General features: G+C 39.5%; 1 protein-coding gene and 1 pseudogene across 5 annotated transcripts in view; one reads left to right on the forward strand and one right to left on the reverse strand.

The window, feature by feature from the left end:
* LOC113920405 overlaps nt 1-8,551 on the reverse strand; it is a 34,050-nt pseudogene extending 25,499 nt beyond the window's left edge.
* Nucleotides 1-15,536, forward strand: part of WDR33 (WD repeat domain 33) — a 112,347-nt gene that overhangs the window by 26,247 nt on the left and 70,564 nt on the right. The window lies entirely within an intron of this gene.

Below are 15,536 nucleotides of genomic sequence, written 5' to 3' on the forward strand. Positions count from 1 at the left end.
TGGTGGGGGCGGGGGTGGGCAGAGGGAGAGGGACAAGCAGACTCTCGCTGAGCTTGGAGCATGACTCAGGGCTTGATCCCAGGACCCTGAGATCATGACCTGAGGTGCTTAACTGACTGAGCCACCCAGACACCCCTCAGAACTACTTTCATGATTATACTAAGATATTATTAGGCCTTTTACTGTGTTAACATTTCTACTTATGGTGTGAAAGTAGTAATGGATAAAACTGCTGGCTCCTTAGCATGGTTCAGGGCAGTGGTACCAAACTGTACTAATAGTCATTGTATGTTTACTACCACCTCACACTGGTGGTTGAGAAGAAAAAAGCCAGTTTCTCTTGAAATGTCATTGGTGAATCATTAAAAATAGTTATATGTCAAGCCTTGAGTATATGTTTTAATTTATTTTATTTTAGTTCTAGTATAGTTAACGTACAGTGTTATATTAGTTTCAGGTGTATAATATAGTGATTCAGCTATTCCATACATCACCCAGTGCTCATCATGACAGATGTACGCCTTAAACCCCATCACTTAAGTCACCCATTCTCCCACCTACCTTGAGTATGTGTTTTTTTTAAATATAGCATGCTGTGGACTGAATCATGTCTTTGTAAAATTCATATGTTGAAACCCTAACTACCAATACGATGGGATTTGGAGATTTGGCCTTTGGGAGATAATTAGGTTTAAATGAGGGAATGAAGATAGGGGCCTCCTGATGCACCCTTATAAGAAGAGACACCAGAGAACGTGCTGTCTCTTTCTGCCATATGAGGACATACCAAGAAGGTGGCTCTCTGTAAGCCAGGAACCTGGCACCCTGGTCTCAAATTTTCAGTCTCCAGAACTGTGAGAAAATAAATTTTTGTTTAAGCCTCTCAATCTGTGGTAGTATATTATGGCAAGCCAAGCAGACTAATGCATAGTGTGTGATGAAGTGGGAAGTGTGGATAAACCACTTTTGCGACTTACAGAAGTATTACAGTTCCCTTGAGGAAATTTTGTAATGTTAATATTCACTTTTTCCATGGAACCTATTTTTTACTTGGAAGGATGAAAGACTGTTGAAATAGAGGCAGGGCATGGATAGGGAGGAGCCCAAGTTAATATCAGGAATGAAAGAGGGGCTATCACTGCAGATCTTATAGATGTTAAAATAATAGTAGGAGAATACATGAACAACTCTATGGCTAAAATGTGGCAACTTTAGTGAAATTGATCACTTCCTTCAAAGAACAAACTACCAAAACTCATTCAAGAAGAAACAGATAACCAGAATAGTCTTCTCTTAAAGAAACTGAATTCATATAAAAACCTTCTGTTAGAGGAAAGTTGAGGTCCATTCAGATTATTTCACAGGTGAATTCTACCAAACATTTAAGGAGGAAATAATACCAATTCTGTACAATCTCTTTCAGGAAATATTAGAAGGAATACTTATCAACTCATTGTATGGGGCTTGATATAGAACTAGATTAAAATATTACAAGAAAAGAAAGCTACACCAGTATCCTTCATGAACATAGATGTAAAAGTCACAACAAAATGGTAGTAATTAAAATTCAACAATATATAAAAAGGATGATACATCATGACCAATGGGATTTATTTTGGGAATGCAGGGGTGTTCTACATTTGAAAGTCAGGCTAATTAACTATATTAATAGACTAGGAAAAGCCATATTATCATCTATGTAGACAAATAAGCATTTGACAAAAATTCTTTCTTAAATATTTTATTTATTTGAGAGAGACAGAGATAGATGGCGAGAGAGCACGAGTGGGGAGGAGAACACAGGGAGCCTGACGTGGGGCTGGATCCTGGATCTGTGCGATCCTGGGATCCCCAGAATCATGACCTGAGCCAAAGGCAGGCACTTAACTGACTGAACCACCCAGGTGCCCCTGACAAATTCTTTTTTTTTTTTTTAAGATTTTATTTATTACTTTGACAGAGAGATACACAGCGAGAGAGGGAACACAAGTGGGGAGTGGGAGAGGGAGAAGCTGGCTTCCTGCTGAGCAGGGAGCCCGATGTGGGGCTCTATCCCAGGACCCTGGGATCATGACCTGAGCCGACGGCAGACGCTTAACACCTGAGCCACCGAGGTGCCCCAATTCTTAATTTTTCTTTTTCTTTCTTTCTTTTCTTTTCTTCTCTCTCAGTCTCTTTCTTTAAGATTTTATTTATTTATTTGAGAGAGAGAGACTGAGAGCACGATGGGGGGAGGGGAGGCAGACAGAGGGAATGGGAAAAGCAGACTCCCCACTGAGCCAGGAGCCTGACAGCAGGCTTGATCCTAGGACTCTGGGATCCTGACCTGAGCTGAAGGCAGATGCTTAACTGACTGAGCCACCCAGGCACCCCTCTTAATACTTTCTTGCTAAAAATTCTTATAGATTAGGAATAGAAGCATTTTTCTTTCACATGTTGAAGGGCATCTATAAAAATTTATAGCTAATGTCATACTTAATAGAGAATACTTAATAATGAAAGACTGAATGCTTTCTCCTTTAAGACTGAGAACAGTGCAATAAGGCAAGAAAATGAAACAAAGCTTTTAGAACAGAAAGAAGTAAATTGCCCCTATTTGCAGATGACATGATTGCCTATGCAGAAAACTCCAAGGAATCTATATGAAAGCTTCTAGGACCGACATGTGAATTTGGCAAGGTTGCAGAATAAATGGACAGTGTATAAAAATTAATTGTATTTCTTTATACTAGCAGTGAACAATGTGAATGGAAATAAGTAAAACACAGTTCCATTTAAATAGCGCCAGAACCAGGTATAAATCTGACAAAGCATGTATAGAATCTGTGTGCCTGAAACTACAAAACATGGATGAAGCAAATCAAAGAAGGCCTAAGTAATTGTAGAGAATTACCTGTTTGTGGTTTGAAGATGGAGTATTGTTAAAATGTAATTTCTCCTCAGATTGGTCCATAGAGATAAAAATCTCAGCAACATTTTTATAGGTAATCTTTTAAAAAATTATAAAATGGCAAAAGAATACAAATTGCTAGATCACTTTTGATAAAGAACAACAGAGTTGGAGAATCTGATCTGAAATCTAGCTGATTTCAAGGCATTCTGTAAAGTTACAGTAATCAAGATATTGAGGGTAGATGCACATAAAATAAAAGTTGATTTCAGCAAAGGTGTAAAAGCAATTCAGTAGAAAAAAGATATTTGACAGCGAGAGAGCACAAGTAGGGGGACAGTAGAGGGAGAGGAAGAAGCAGGCTCCCTGCTAAGCAGGGAGCCCGATGCAGGGCTCGATCCCAGGACCCTGGGATCATGACCTGAGCCAGAGGCAGATGCTGAACGGTTTGAGCCATTCAGGCGTCCCGAAAAAAGATAGTCTTTTTCAGCATATGCAGTTGGAACAATTGGACACCATATGAGAAAAAAGGATTTCAGACCATCCCTTACACATGATATGAAAATGAACTCAAATAGATCAGAGATCTAAATGTAAAATGTAAAATAATACAATTGGCAGAAGAGAACATAGGAGAAAAATCTTTGTAATTTTTCTAGGGGTACCTGGGTGGCTCAGTCAGTTAAACTTCTGACTTCGGCTCAGGTCGTGATCTCAAGGTCCTGGGATTGAGCCCCATGTCAGGCTCCCTGCTCACTGGGGAGTTCACTTCTCCCTCTCCCTCTGCCTTTGCCGCTCCCCCACTTGTGCTCTCTCTCTCTCCCCCTCCCTCTCTCTGTCAAATAAATAAAAAATAAAATCTTAATAAAAGAAAAAAACCTCTACAATAAGAAAACAACCCAGTTAAAGAATGGGCAAAAGATTTGAACAGAAACTTTGCTGGATAAGATATATGGGTGGTAAGAACCAAAAAAATGCTCTATCATTAGTCTTGAGGGAAATGCAAATTAAAACCACAATGAGATAACTACTATATATCTGTTAGGATGACCAAGAAACAAACAACCCTTCTCTCCCTAGCTGACAATATCAAGTATTAATGGAGATGTAGAGCAACTGGAACTTTCATTACATTGCTAGTGGGAATGCAGAATGATACAGCCACTTTGGGAAATCTTTTGGCAGTTTCCCATAAAGTTAAATATAAACTTACATGACCCCACAGTTTCAGTCCTAGATATTTACCCAAGAAAAATGAACACTTAACATTCACACAAAACCTACACATGACTGTCAATAGTAATTTTGTTCAAATTGCCATAGGCAATTAAAGTGTCCCTGAATTGGTGAATGGATAAGCAAACTGGTATATCCATAGAATTCAACAAGAAAAAAGAAATTATTGGTACTTGGGACAACATTGGTGAATCTCAGAAGTGTTATGCTAAATGAAAAATGCCATACTCAAAAGGGTACACAGTGTGTGATTCTGTTCATACGACATTCTACGAAAGTACAGTGATGGGAAACAGAAGCAACATGGTTGCCAGGGACTAGGGGTAGTGGTAGGAAATTGATAACAGGGTTCTGCATCTTGATTGTGGTTATTCTGTGATTCTGTGCATTTGTCAAAACTTAGAAATGTTCTAAGTTCTAAAGTTCACTTTTTGGTGAATGTAATTTTAGAACCAAGTTAACCAAGAGTATGAGAAGACAGGCGAGAAACTGGGAGAAGATATACTTGCAGAAGATATATCTGATAAAGGATTCTTATCCAAAATATACAAAGAGCTCTTAAAACAGAGCGCCTGGTTGACTCATTTGGTTAAGTGTCTGCCTTTGGCTCCAGTCATGATCCTAGGGTCCTGGGATGGAGCCCTGCATCGGACTCCCTGCTTGGCAGGGAGCCTGCTTCTCCCTCTCTCTGCTGCTCCCTTCTCTCTCTCTCTCTCTCAAATAAATAAATAAAATCTTTAAAAAAAGAAAAGCACTCTTAAAACTTAACTGAGAAAATGAACAACTTGATTAAAAAGTGGGCAAGGGGCACTTGATTAAAAAATGGGCTGGCTCAGTTGGTAGAGCATGTTGCTCTCTCTGTCTCTCTTTTAATATTTTATTTATTTATTTGACAGAGCACAGGAGGGGGACCGGCAGGCAGAGGGAGAAGGAAAAGCAGACTCCCTACTGAGCAGGGAGCCCGATGCTGGGCTTGATCACACAACCCTGGGATCATGACCTGAGCTGAAGGCAGACACTTAACTGACTGAGTCACCCCAGGTGCCCCTCTTTTTTCTTTTTTTTTAAAGATTTATTTATTTTATTTAAGGGAGAGTGTGCGAGCAGGAGGGGTGGGGCAGAGAGAGTCTTAAACAGACTCCATACTGAGCATGGAGCCTGATGTGGGGCTCGATCCTAAGACCCTGAGATCATGACCAAGCAAAAACCAAGAGTTGGACGCTTAACCACCTGTGCCACCTAAGGTGTCCCAAGCATGTGGCTCTTGATCTTGGGGTTGTGAGATGATCCCCACGTCGCGTGTAGAGCTTAGATTAACCAAAAAAAAAAAAAAAAAAAGGGCAAAATATCTAAACAGACACCTCACCAAAGAAAATATATACATGTCAAATAAGCATATGGAAAGATGCCTAACATGACACATCATCAGGGAACTGTCAGTTAAAACAACGAGATACCACTACACACTTATTGGAATGTCTCAAATCCAAAACACCGATAGTAGTAAATGCTGGTGAGAATATGGAGCAATAAGAACTCTCATTCATTACTGGTGGGAATGCAATATGGTGTAGCCACTTTGGATAGTTTGTCAGTTTCTTACAAAACTAAGCGTACTCTTACCAGAGGATCCAGGAATCCTCTTCCTCCTTTGTATTTACCCAGATGAGTTGAAAATACGACTATACAAAAACTTGCACATGAATATTTATAGGAGCTTTATTTATAATTGCCAACATTTAGAAGCAACCAAGATGTCCTTCAGTGATAAAGTAGTACATGCGGACAATGGGATATTAGTGCTAAAAAGAAATGAGCTATCAACTCATGGAAAAGACATGGTGGGACCTCAAACACATACTGCTGAGTGAAAGAAGCCATACTGCTTTAAAAAAATACTTCCATCACAATTTTTTAAATGAATTTATTTATTTATTTTTAAAAAGAATTTATTTGACAGAGACAGCGAGAGAAGGAACACAGCAGAGGGAGTGGGAGAGGGAGAAGCAGGCTTCTTGCTGAGCAGGGAGCCCGATGTGGGGCTCGATCCCAGGAGCCTGGGATCATGACCCAAGCGGAAGGCAGATGCTTAATGACTGAGCCACCTAGGTGCCCCAATATTAAATGAATTTAAAAGAAAAGAATGATAAACCATGGCATTCAAACGAGTATGTGGCAGGTATTTTTCTTGAAGGGGAATGTAGGTAGAGTGTGCTTCAGGGGAAACAATTGTCAGTATTTGTTAGTGATAAAAATTGATTTGTAAGGAGATATAAGTTTTGAACACTTGTATCTGCCTTTGAGATTGAGTTTCCCAGTAATTAATAGTTCTTACTTTTTAAAATTATTATTTTTTTAAGGACGGGTCTATTTCTCATATGCTTCCATATATACGTCTATGAACACTTGTGTCTTAATGAAAGAAGATGTTGCTTGAAAAAGAAGGTTTTCACACAGTGTAGGTTCAGTGAGATAAGCATATGGCTGTTCTCACATGCTTCTACATGTAAGTTTACATATACTTATATTTTAATAAATGAAAATGTTACTTGAAAGACACTTTATATGCAGTGTAGTTTCGAAGAGGAAAGCACAGGACCATTTCCATATGCTTCTACATACAAATTGACAAATACATATATATTAATGAAAGACGATGTTACTTGAAAGATGGTTTATACACAGTGTGGTTTCAGTGAGTTAAGCATACGGCTGTTCCCTTATGTATCTACACATACTTTTACAAACTGGTGCCATAATAAAAGAAGGATGCATTAAACACAGTGTAGTTCAAGTGAATTAAGCATACTGCTGTTCCCATACGCCTCTACACATGTTTACAAACACACGTATGTATTAATGAGAGAAGATGTTACTTAAACAATGGTTAATAAAGACTCTGGTTTTGGGGTGCCTGGTGGCTCAGTTAAGCGTCTGCCTTTGGCTCAGGTCATGATCTCAGGATCCTGGGATCGAGCCCCACATTGGGCTCCCTGCTCCGCAGGGGGTCTGCTTCTCCCTCTCCCTCTGCCCCTCCCTGTGCTTATGCTCTCTCTCTCTCTCTCTCAAATAAATAGAATCTTAAAAAAAAAAATACTCTGGTTTCAGTGAGTTAAGTAAACGATTATTCCCATATGCTTCTACACATACTTTAACACTTCTATCTTAATTAAAGATGTTAGTTGAAGACCAATGGTGATTTTAATAAAAATGATTATTTTGTTTTATAAGAAATGTGAGTTAGATGATATGTATAGTTCTGTGAAACCAGTGTTTTCTAAATGATCAGTGCATGATGTAAAGTCATGTGTGGTTAAAAGTTCCAATGTGCAATACAAATGCATTTTAATGTAACCGAGTACTAAAAGCTTACTGATGTGATTTATTTAATTTTTATATTTTAATGATTTCATTTATTTAAGAAAGTGAGAGAGCACGAGCAGGGGTGGGGGGTGAGAAGCAAACTCCCTGCTGAGTGGGGAGCCTGATGTGGGGCTTGATCCCAAGACCGCTGGGATCATGACCTGAGCTTACGGCAGATGCTTAATGACTGAGCCACCCAGGCGCCCCTTATTGATGTGATTTTTAGATGCCACATTGTCAGATTTTGTTGGAATATTAATATTCACAATTTTCTGAGAAGGCTATTAAAATACATTTCCTTTTTACAAATAAATACATATCTGTGTAAGTACATATATTTATACTTCAACCCAAATAACATACTGCAACAGGTTGAATGCAGCAGACATGAGAATCTAGCCATTTCAATTAAATTAAGCTAGACATTAAAGAGATATGAAAACAAATGTAAAAAATAAATGTCACTCTTTCTACTAGTTTTTGGGGAAGGGGAAATAATTACTGTAATGGGTTTATCATTTTTTATTTTTATTTTTATTTTTTTATGGTGAAAATTGTATATTTAGATTTAGCCAGCTGGACTCAGTTTAGATGGTCCCAGTTTTTTTTTTCTTTACAATCCCAATTTTGTTGGTAACATCCAAAGCATCATAGTCAGGAGCCAGTCCAACATATGCTTTCTCTCCTTTGGGTCTGATCAGGGTGTTGACCTTGGCCACGTCAGTGTCAGAGCTTCTTCACAGACTGTTTGATCTGGTGCTTGTTGGTCTTAACATCCACAGTGAACACAAGTGTGTTGTGTTCTATTTTCTTCATGGCTGACTCGGTGGTCAGGGGTAACCTAAGGATGGCATAGTGGTCAAGCTTGTTTCTCCTGGGGGTGCTCTTTCGAGGATATTTGGGCTGCCTTTTGAGACGTAGTGTCTTGGGATGTTGGAATGTTGCTGATATGTGGATCTTTTTTTGTGACTGGCTGCCTTTCAGCACTGCTTTCTTGGCCTTCAAACCCTTGGCTTTGGCTTTGGAAGAGGCAGGGGCTTCCTTCTTTGTCTTTGGCATCATGTTTGTGAAAGGAGGGTTTATCATTGTCTTAAATACATATAAAATATTTTGAAGTTTTCTGTTTTAATTTCTAAATGGCAAATGTCTAAATATCTCAATAAACAAAAATTTGGTGGAATCCTCAATTTTTTAAAAGATATTATTTATTTATTTGTGAGAGAGAGACAGCACAAGCAGAGGGAGCTGCAGGCAGAGGGAGAAGCAGGCTCCCTGCCAAGCAAGGAGCCTGATGGCGGGACTCCATCCCATGACCTGAGCTTATGGCAGATGCTTAACCTACTGAGCCACCCAGGTGCCCTGGAATCCTCAATTTTTTTTTTTTAAGATTTTATTTATTTGTCGAAGAGAGAGAGCTTAAGTACAAGCAGGGGGGAGCGGCAGGCAGATGGAGAAGGAGTCTCCCTGCTGAGCAGGTAGCCTGATCCCAGGAGCCTGGGATCATGACCTGAGCCGAAGGCAGACGCTTAACCAACTGAGCCACCCAGGCATCCGGAATGCTCAATTTTTAAAGTAAAGGTGTCCTGAAATAAAAAGTTTAGGACCTTGCTACTCTAAGGAAACTGTTTCAGAAGTAAGCTATCCAAGTTACTTGGATGTCTGGTGTTTCCCCAATTTTTTTTTTTAGATAAAATTGTATTTACTTAGAAGTATTCAGAATGTCAACAAAGCAGCTGCAACTTTTTTTTTTTTTGCAATTACAGAGTGGTATTCAGTTAACAGAACAACAGTTATTTCGTAGAAGCTGCATCAGAGACAACTGAAGATGAAAAACTACCATTCCCATATATAACCAACCAACAAGAACCTGCTTTAAATTTCCATGCCAATTTACAGCTCCCATACTGTACCAGGCAAGGTTACTGGCTGTTGAAAATTCCACCAGGACAGAGCTATCTGAAGACACATTCAGTAGTGTGTTAACTATACAAAAAAAGACACATTGGGATCCTTGAACTTCTTTTTTGTTTCCCCTTAGGGGGATATAAGTTTTCATTTCTCTTTCATAACAAGCCTTGTCCGCCTTTGCCATGTCTTCAAATTTTCCTTTCTCTTTAGCAGACATGGTCTTCCACCTTTCTGAGCACTTCTTAGAAAACTCTGAGAAGTTGACTGAAGCATCTGGGTGCTGTTTCTTGTGCTCCTCCTGGCAAGTTTGCACAAAGAATGCATATGATGACATTTTGCCTCTCGGCTTCTTAGGATCTTCTTTGCCCCTGTTTAATTATTTTCCTCAGCGAGGTACAGAGTCGCCCAGTGTCTTTCTGGCTCTCACTTGCCCCGGCACTGTCTCTGTGGAGCTCTGTTTCCCAAATTTTTGCTGCACTTAAGTATCATCTGGGAGCTTTTAAAAAAAAATCTCTGCTTCCCAATTCATATCCCATACAATTAAATCAGAATGAAGGTGAGAGCTTTAAAGCCTGGCTTTGGGAAAGCTGGTTTCAGCTCATGATTAAATCTTTGAATTCCTTATTCCTAGTTTAAGAGGTCACTTTACTTTATCTAGAAAATGCTGTATTGTTTTGGTTAATTTTTGCAAAGATGAATTCAGTAATCCAGTAAGAATTAATTTGTTCAGTTTTTATTGGTTTAAATACCTGATAAGTTAATATAATCCATTTTAAAAAACAGCATAAAAATGGAAAAGCTCTCTTGCTCTGTATTCTAATGACAAGGATAAAAACCACACTCAGTAACCACTGACCTTATCTCCATTGAAAACGGTTGATGGTACAGGTTTCTTTATCCCAGAATCATACTTTTGAAATATTGAATTGTTACTTTCTAACTAAGTTGGCAGCCAGAATTGTAGTCATATATGGATTATATATAAAAGTTAGCTTTTAGGTTTTGGCATAGAAAATTAAATCAGAATGAAGATGAGAGCCTTAAAATATCTAAAAGCCCAGGTACAGTATCAAGTAACATGCATTAAACTGGTCCAGTGCAGTATCCACTAAAATGTTTCAGTAACTTTTTCAGCTTAAGTATGCAGTGGAGCCTGCTTAAGAATTATGCAGTTAAATCTTTGGCTGAAAGCTATAAAAATTGGGCAACTCCTACACTGAGAGTTAATTAAAATTGATCTTTGGGTGCCTGGGTGGCCCAGTTGGTTAAGTGACTGACTCCTGATTTGGACTCTGGTCATGATCTCAGGGTGGTAAGGTTGAGCCCCGCGTCAGGCTTCCGACTCAGCAGGGAGTCTGCTTGTCCCTTTCCCTCCTCTCCCCACTCAAAAAAAAAAAAAAATGGATCTTTAATGTCCAGTTTAGTTATCAGCAAGTTTATGGTAGCAGTCTTAAAATGCTTATTTTTTTATAAGATTTTATTTATTTGACAGAGAGAGAATAAGCAGGGGGAGTGGCAGGCAGAGGGAGAAGGAGAAGCAGACTCCCTGCTAGCCTAATGTGGAGCTCAATCCCAGGACCCTGGGATCATGCCCTGAGCCGAAGGCAGACACTTAATCCACTGAGCCACCCAGGCGCCCCTTAAAATGCTTATCTTTTTAGTTTACTATTTCGTATGTGTATTCTCAGCATGGGTGGTTTGTTTTTACCAACTAGTGAATTGCTCATGTTAACTTTTTTTTCTTAACGTTAATTTATATATTCCGTGCATTTGTGAGAAATAATACAGAATGATCTGTGTACCTTACTTAATTTCTCCCAGTGGTAACAACTTGGAAAACTGTAGTACAGTATCACAAGTTGAATATTGACATTGATTTAGTCTCTAGATCTTACACAGATTTCCTGAGTTTTACTTGTTCTTTTGTGTGTGAGTTCTCTGCAGTTTCGTTAAATGTATATATTTGTGTATCTACCACCATAGTTGAGATACAGTTCATCACTACAGTAGTTCCCCTTTCATAGTCACACCTGTCCCCCATCCCTAACTCCTGGCAATCACTGATCTGTTCTCCATTTTTGTCATCTTGTTATTTCAAGAAAGTCACATAAAGTATACAGCACATGACCTTTTGAATAGGTTCATGTATCTGCTACCACAGTCAAGATACAGAATCTATTTTTATTTATTTATTTTTAAAAGATTTTATTTATTTGTCAGAGAAAGAGCGTGCACGCATGCATAAGCAGGGGGAGCCATAGGCAGAGGGAGAAGCAGTCTCCCCACTGCGCAAGGAGCTCAATGTGGGACTCGATCCCAGGACTTTGGGATCACGATCTGAGCCGAAGGAAGGTGCTTAACCAACTGAGCCACCCAGGTGTCCCATGAATCATGTGAACTTTTAAAAACTACTTTTTTATTATTTTTTTTATTTATTCAATTGACAGAGATAGATACAGTGAGAGAGGGAACACAGCAGGGGGAGTGGGAGAGGGAGAAACAGGCTTCCTGTGGAGCAGGGAGCCCGATGCAGGGCTTGGTCCCAGGACCCTGAGACCACAACCTGAGCCGAAGGCAGACACTTAACACTGAGCCACCCAGGCACCCCTAAAAACTACTTTTTTAAACAGCTATCTTCTTGTTTATTCTTTAAACAGCTGAATGATCTCAGTATAATTGCTCCTGATTTGTTCAGGATTCATATTATTAGAGATTGGGCTGTGAAGAAAAAGAGACCATGATCATTTTTGTGACTGGTCTTGTTTACCATTCATGTAGGTCCCCTGAAATTTCTGTGACATATTACACATCAGATCTTTTTTAGGGTAGATTATTCATCCCAGGACCTAACTTACTGGTCTGGAGATAGATAATCTTAAAATAGGGGTTCCCAGGCTGGGTTTCTGGCAATGGAGTCCAGGTTTATGTTTATGTTAATGAGAGTGGGATCTTAAAACCTCTTATTATTTTTAAAAGTTGTACAGTAATTGTACTTGGTATCCTAGGTATTTAATGCATCGATAATTTACTCTTCGTTAGAATTATTTCATCTCAATTTGGGAAAACAGGCTTTCTTGTGCTAATCAGAAACTCTGATTAGTGGTTGACATGCTAAGAATGATTTGATAACTGGACCAGATTCTGGTGCCATAGCTACTACCCCTTAGGGCAGTTGCTACATATGGACTTCTTTGGCTATGAATACACAGTGGTAGCAAAAGTTAAGTGCTCAAAAGAGGAAGATGCGTAGATAGGAGATCCACAGGAAGAAGATACTTTTTTTACTTGTGACTCAGTATACTCACATGTACAACTGAAACAGAAGTTTCACAAAAGCAGTTCTTTCCTGTAAAATGTACAGTTCAATATTATGTGTTCTATTTTTTTTTAAGTACTGTTGGTTGTTAACCAAATTGATTTCAGGAACCACCAATATGATGTGACTTCTACTTTTTAAAGAAGAATGCTACTTTAGGCCAATTCATGACACTTCAGGTCATGGAAGGTTCTTTTTTTTTTCTTTTAAGTAAACTCTGTACGTGGAGCTTGAACTCATGACCCCAAGATCAAGAGTTGCATGCTCTACTGACTGAGCCAGCCAGGTGCCCCAAGTTTTTTGTTTGTTTTTTTTTGTTTTGTTTGTTTGATTCAGAGCCTCAGTTCTACCCTCTTGAACAGTAGTTTAAAGATCTTTGGGGTTCCTGGGTGGCTCAGTCAGTTAAATGTCTGACTCTTGGTTTTGGGTCCGGTCGTGATCTCAGGTTCGTGAGGTCGAGCCTGGCATCAGGCTCTGCACTTAGCATGGACTCTGCTTGAGATTCTCTGTCTCCCTCTGCTCCTCCCCCCTCTCATGCTTGAGAGTGCATTCTCTCTCTTGAAATCTTTTTTAAAAAAAGACCTTTTTATTCAGTTGTGTGGAACATTTAGTAAATCCATTTTGGATTGAACTTGTGGAATTAAGGTTTAGCAAGGTTATTTTCCTATAAATATATATATGTATTTTTTTCCCTGTTTTATGTTGGATATCAGCTGTCATGGTGAAATTTTCCTAATGGAGTCAGAAACGTTTGGTTGTGGATGATTATTTTGGATTTTGTTTGGTTGGGGAAAAGATTATGCTGACCCTGGTGTGCTGAGTGAATGAGAGAGAGCATTACTTAATTTGTTTCTTTTCACCATGTCTTTTCCTCCTACTTAGCCCTAGCCCACCCCAAATTTAAACTTAAGACTGGCTTGTGCTGTAAGTATCGTTCTATTCCTATTGCCTATGATAGATCGTTCCTGGCAAACAAGCATAGTAGGTTCTCAGTGTAGTAGTAGATCTTACATTGCTTTCTTTTTGAGCTCTTCTGTTTTTATAAACTGTCAATCTTTTCGAGAGCAGACTGTGTGTGTGTCTGGGTGTCCCTCTTTAGTGCCTGTCAAGTAGTTAGTGCTCACTAATAAGTTACTGAAATGAATTCTATTTCTCATTATGCTTCCCTGTGTCACAGGGATTTTTCAGGTGTTTCAGAATTTTTAAGTGTGGGGCGCCTGGGTGGCTCAGTTGGTTAAGCGACTGCCTTCGGCTCAGGTCATGATCCTGGAGTCCCCGGATCGAGTCCCGCATCGGGCTCCCTGCTCAGCAGGGAGTCTGCTTCTCCCTCTGACCTTCCCCCCTCATGCTCTCTCTATCTCATTCTCTCTCTCAAATAAATAAATAAAATCTTTAAAAAAAAAAAAAGAATTTTTAAGTGTGTGTGTATTCATGGCTAGGAACTACCTCTGATTTTGGTGATGCCTGCTTATTACCCAAATTAATTTTACTATATAATTTCCAGTTTAAGTCTTAACCTTTCTTTTCTTTTCTTTTCTTTTTTGTAAAGGTTTTCGTTTATTTATTTGACAGAGCGAGCGAGAGAGGGAACACAAGCAGGGGGAATGGTAGAGGGAGAACAGACTCCCCGCTGAGCAGGGAGCCCAACATAGGGCTCTATCCCAGGACCCTGGGATCATGACCTGAGCTGAAGGCAGATGCTTATCAGAATTAGCCACCCAGGCACCCCTCTTTTTTTTTTTTTTAAGATTTATTTATTTTAGAGAGAGAGCATGAGTGGGAGGGGCAGAGGGAGAGGGAATCTCAGATCCCGTGCTGAACACAGAGCCTGATGTGGGCCATGATTCCATGGCTCTGAGACCATGACCTGAGCCAAACCAGGAGTTGGACGCTTAACTGAATGCGCCACCCAGGCACCCCATAGCACAGTTCTACAGTGTAAAATTTGTAATGACTTTTCTTGAAGAAAAGTATTTGTTTTTTTTCTATCCATTTTTCTATCTTTAGTTATAATTTTGGTATGTCATGTCACTGAGCTTATAAAACATGTTTTCTGCATTTGGTTATATATATATATAGAGAGAGAGAGAGAGGGAGTTTCTTGAAATGTAGTCCTGAGTGAAGCCTAAAGGATAGTTTTAATAACTCGAGTGATGGTTCCTTCTGTCTGGGTCACTTATTTTTCAACCTCATGTATGGAGTTTTCTGCTGTCTCTGTTAGAGAAAGCTGTTTTATTATTGCTGGAATCTTTCAGCAACCCATATTGGTGAGGTATTGTACCAGGAGGGCCAGGTATTTAGCTCTGTCGCTGTATTTGTCTGCTAGGCTTGTCATAACAAAGTACCACAGACTTGGTGGCTTAAACAACAAGAATGTATTTTTTCAGAGTTTTGGGAGTTAGAGTTCCAAGATTAAGATTTGAGCGGGGTTGGGATGCCTGGGTGGCTCAGTCGTTGGGCATCTGCCTTTGGCTCAGGTCATGATCCCAGGGTCCTGGGATTGAGCCCCACATCAGGCTCCCTGCTCAGTTAGGAGGCCTGCTTTTCCCTCTCCCACTCCCCCTGCTTGTGTCCCCTCTCTCACTGTCTGTCAAATGAATAAATACAATCTTTAAAAAAAAAAAAAAAGACGATTTGAGCGGGGTTGTTTTCTTCTGAGGCCTTTCTCCTTGACATGTAGATGATTCTCTTCTCCCTGTAATTTCATATGGCTTTCCTTCTGTGTATGTTTGTGTCCTAATCTCTTACAAGGACACTAGTCATAATGGATTAGGGCTCTGTCTCCAAATATAGTCACATTCTGAGGTATTGGAGGATAGGACT

Source organism: Zalophus californianus, chromosome 3 (assembly GCF_009762305.2).
Source record: "Zalophus californianus isolate mZalCal1 chromosome 3, mZalCal1.pri.v2, whole genome shotgun sequence".
Taxonomy (NCBI): Eukaryota; Metazoa; Chordata; class Mammalia; order Carnivora; family Otariidae; genus Zalophus; species Zalophus californianus.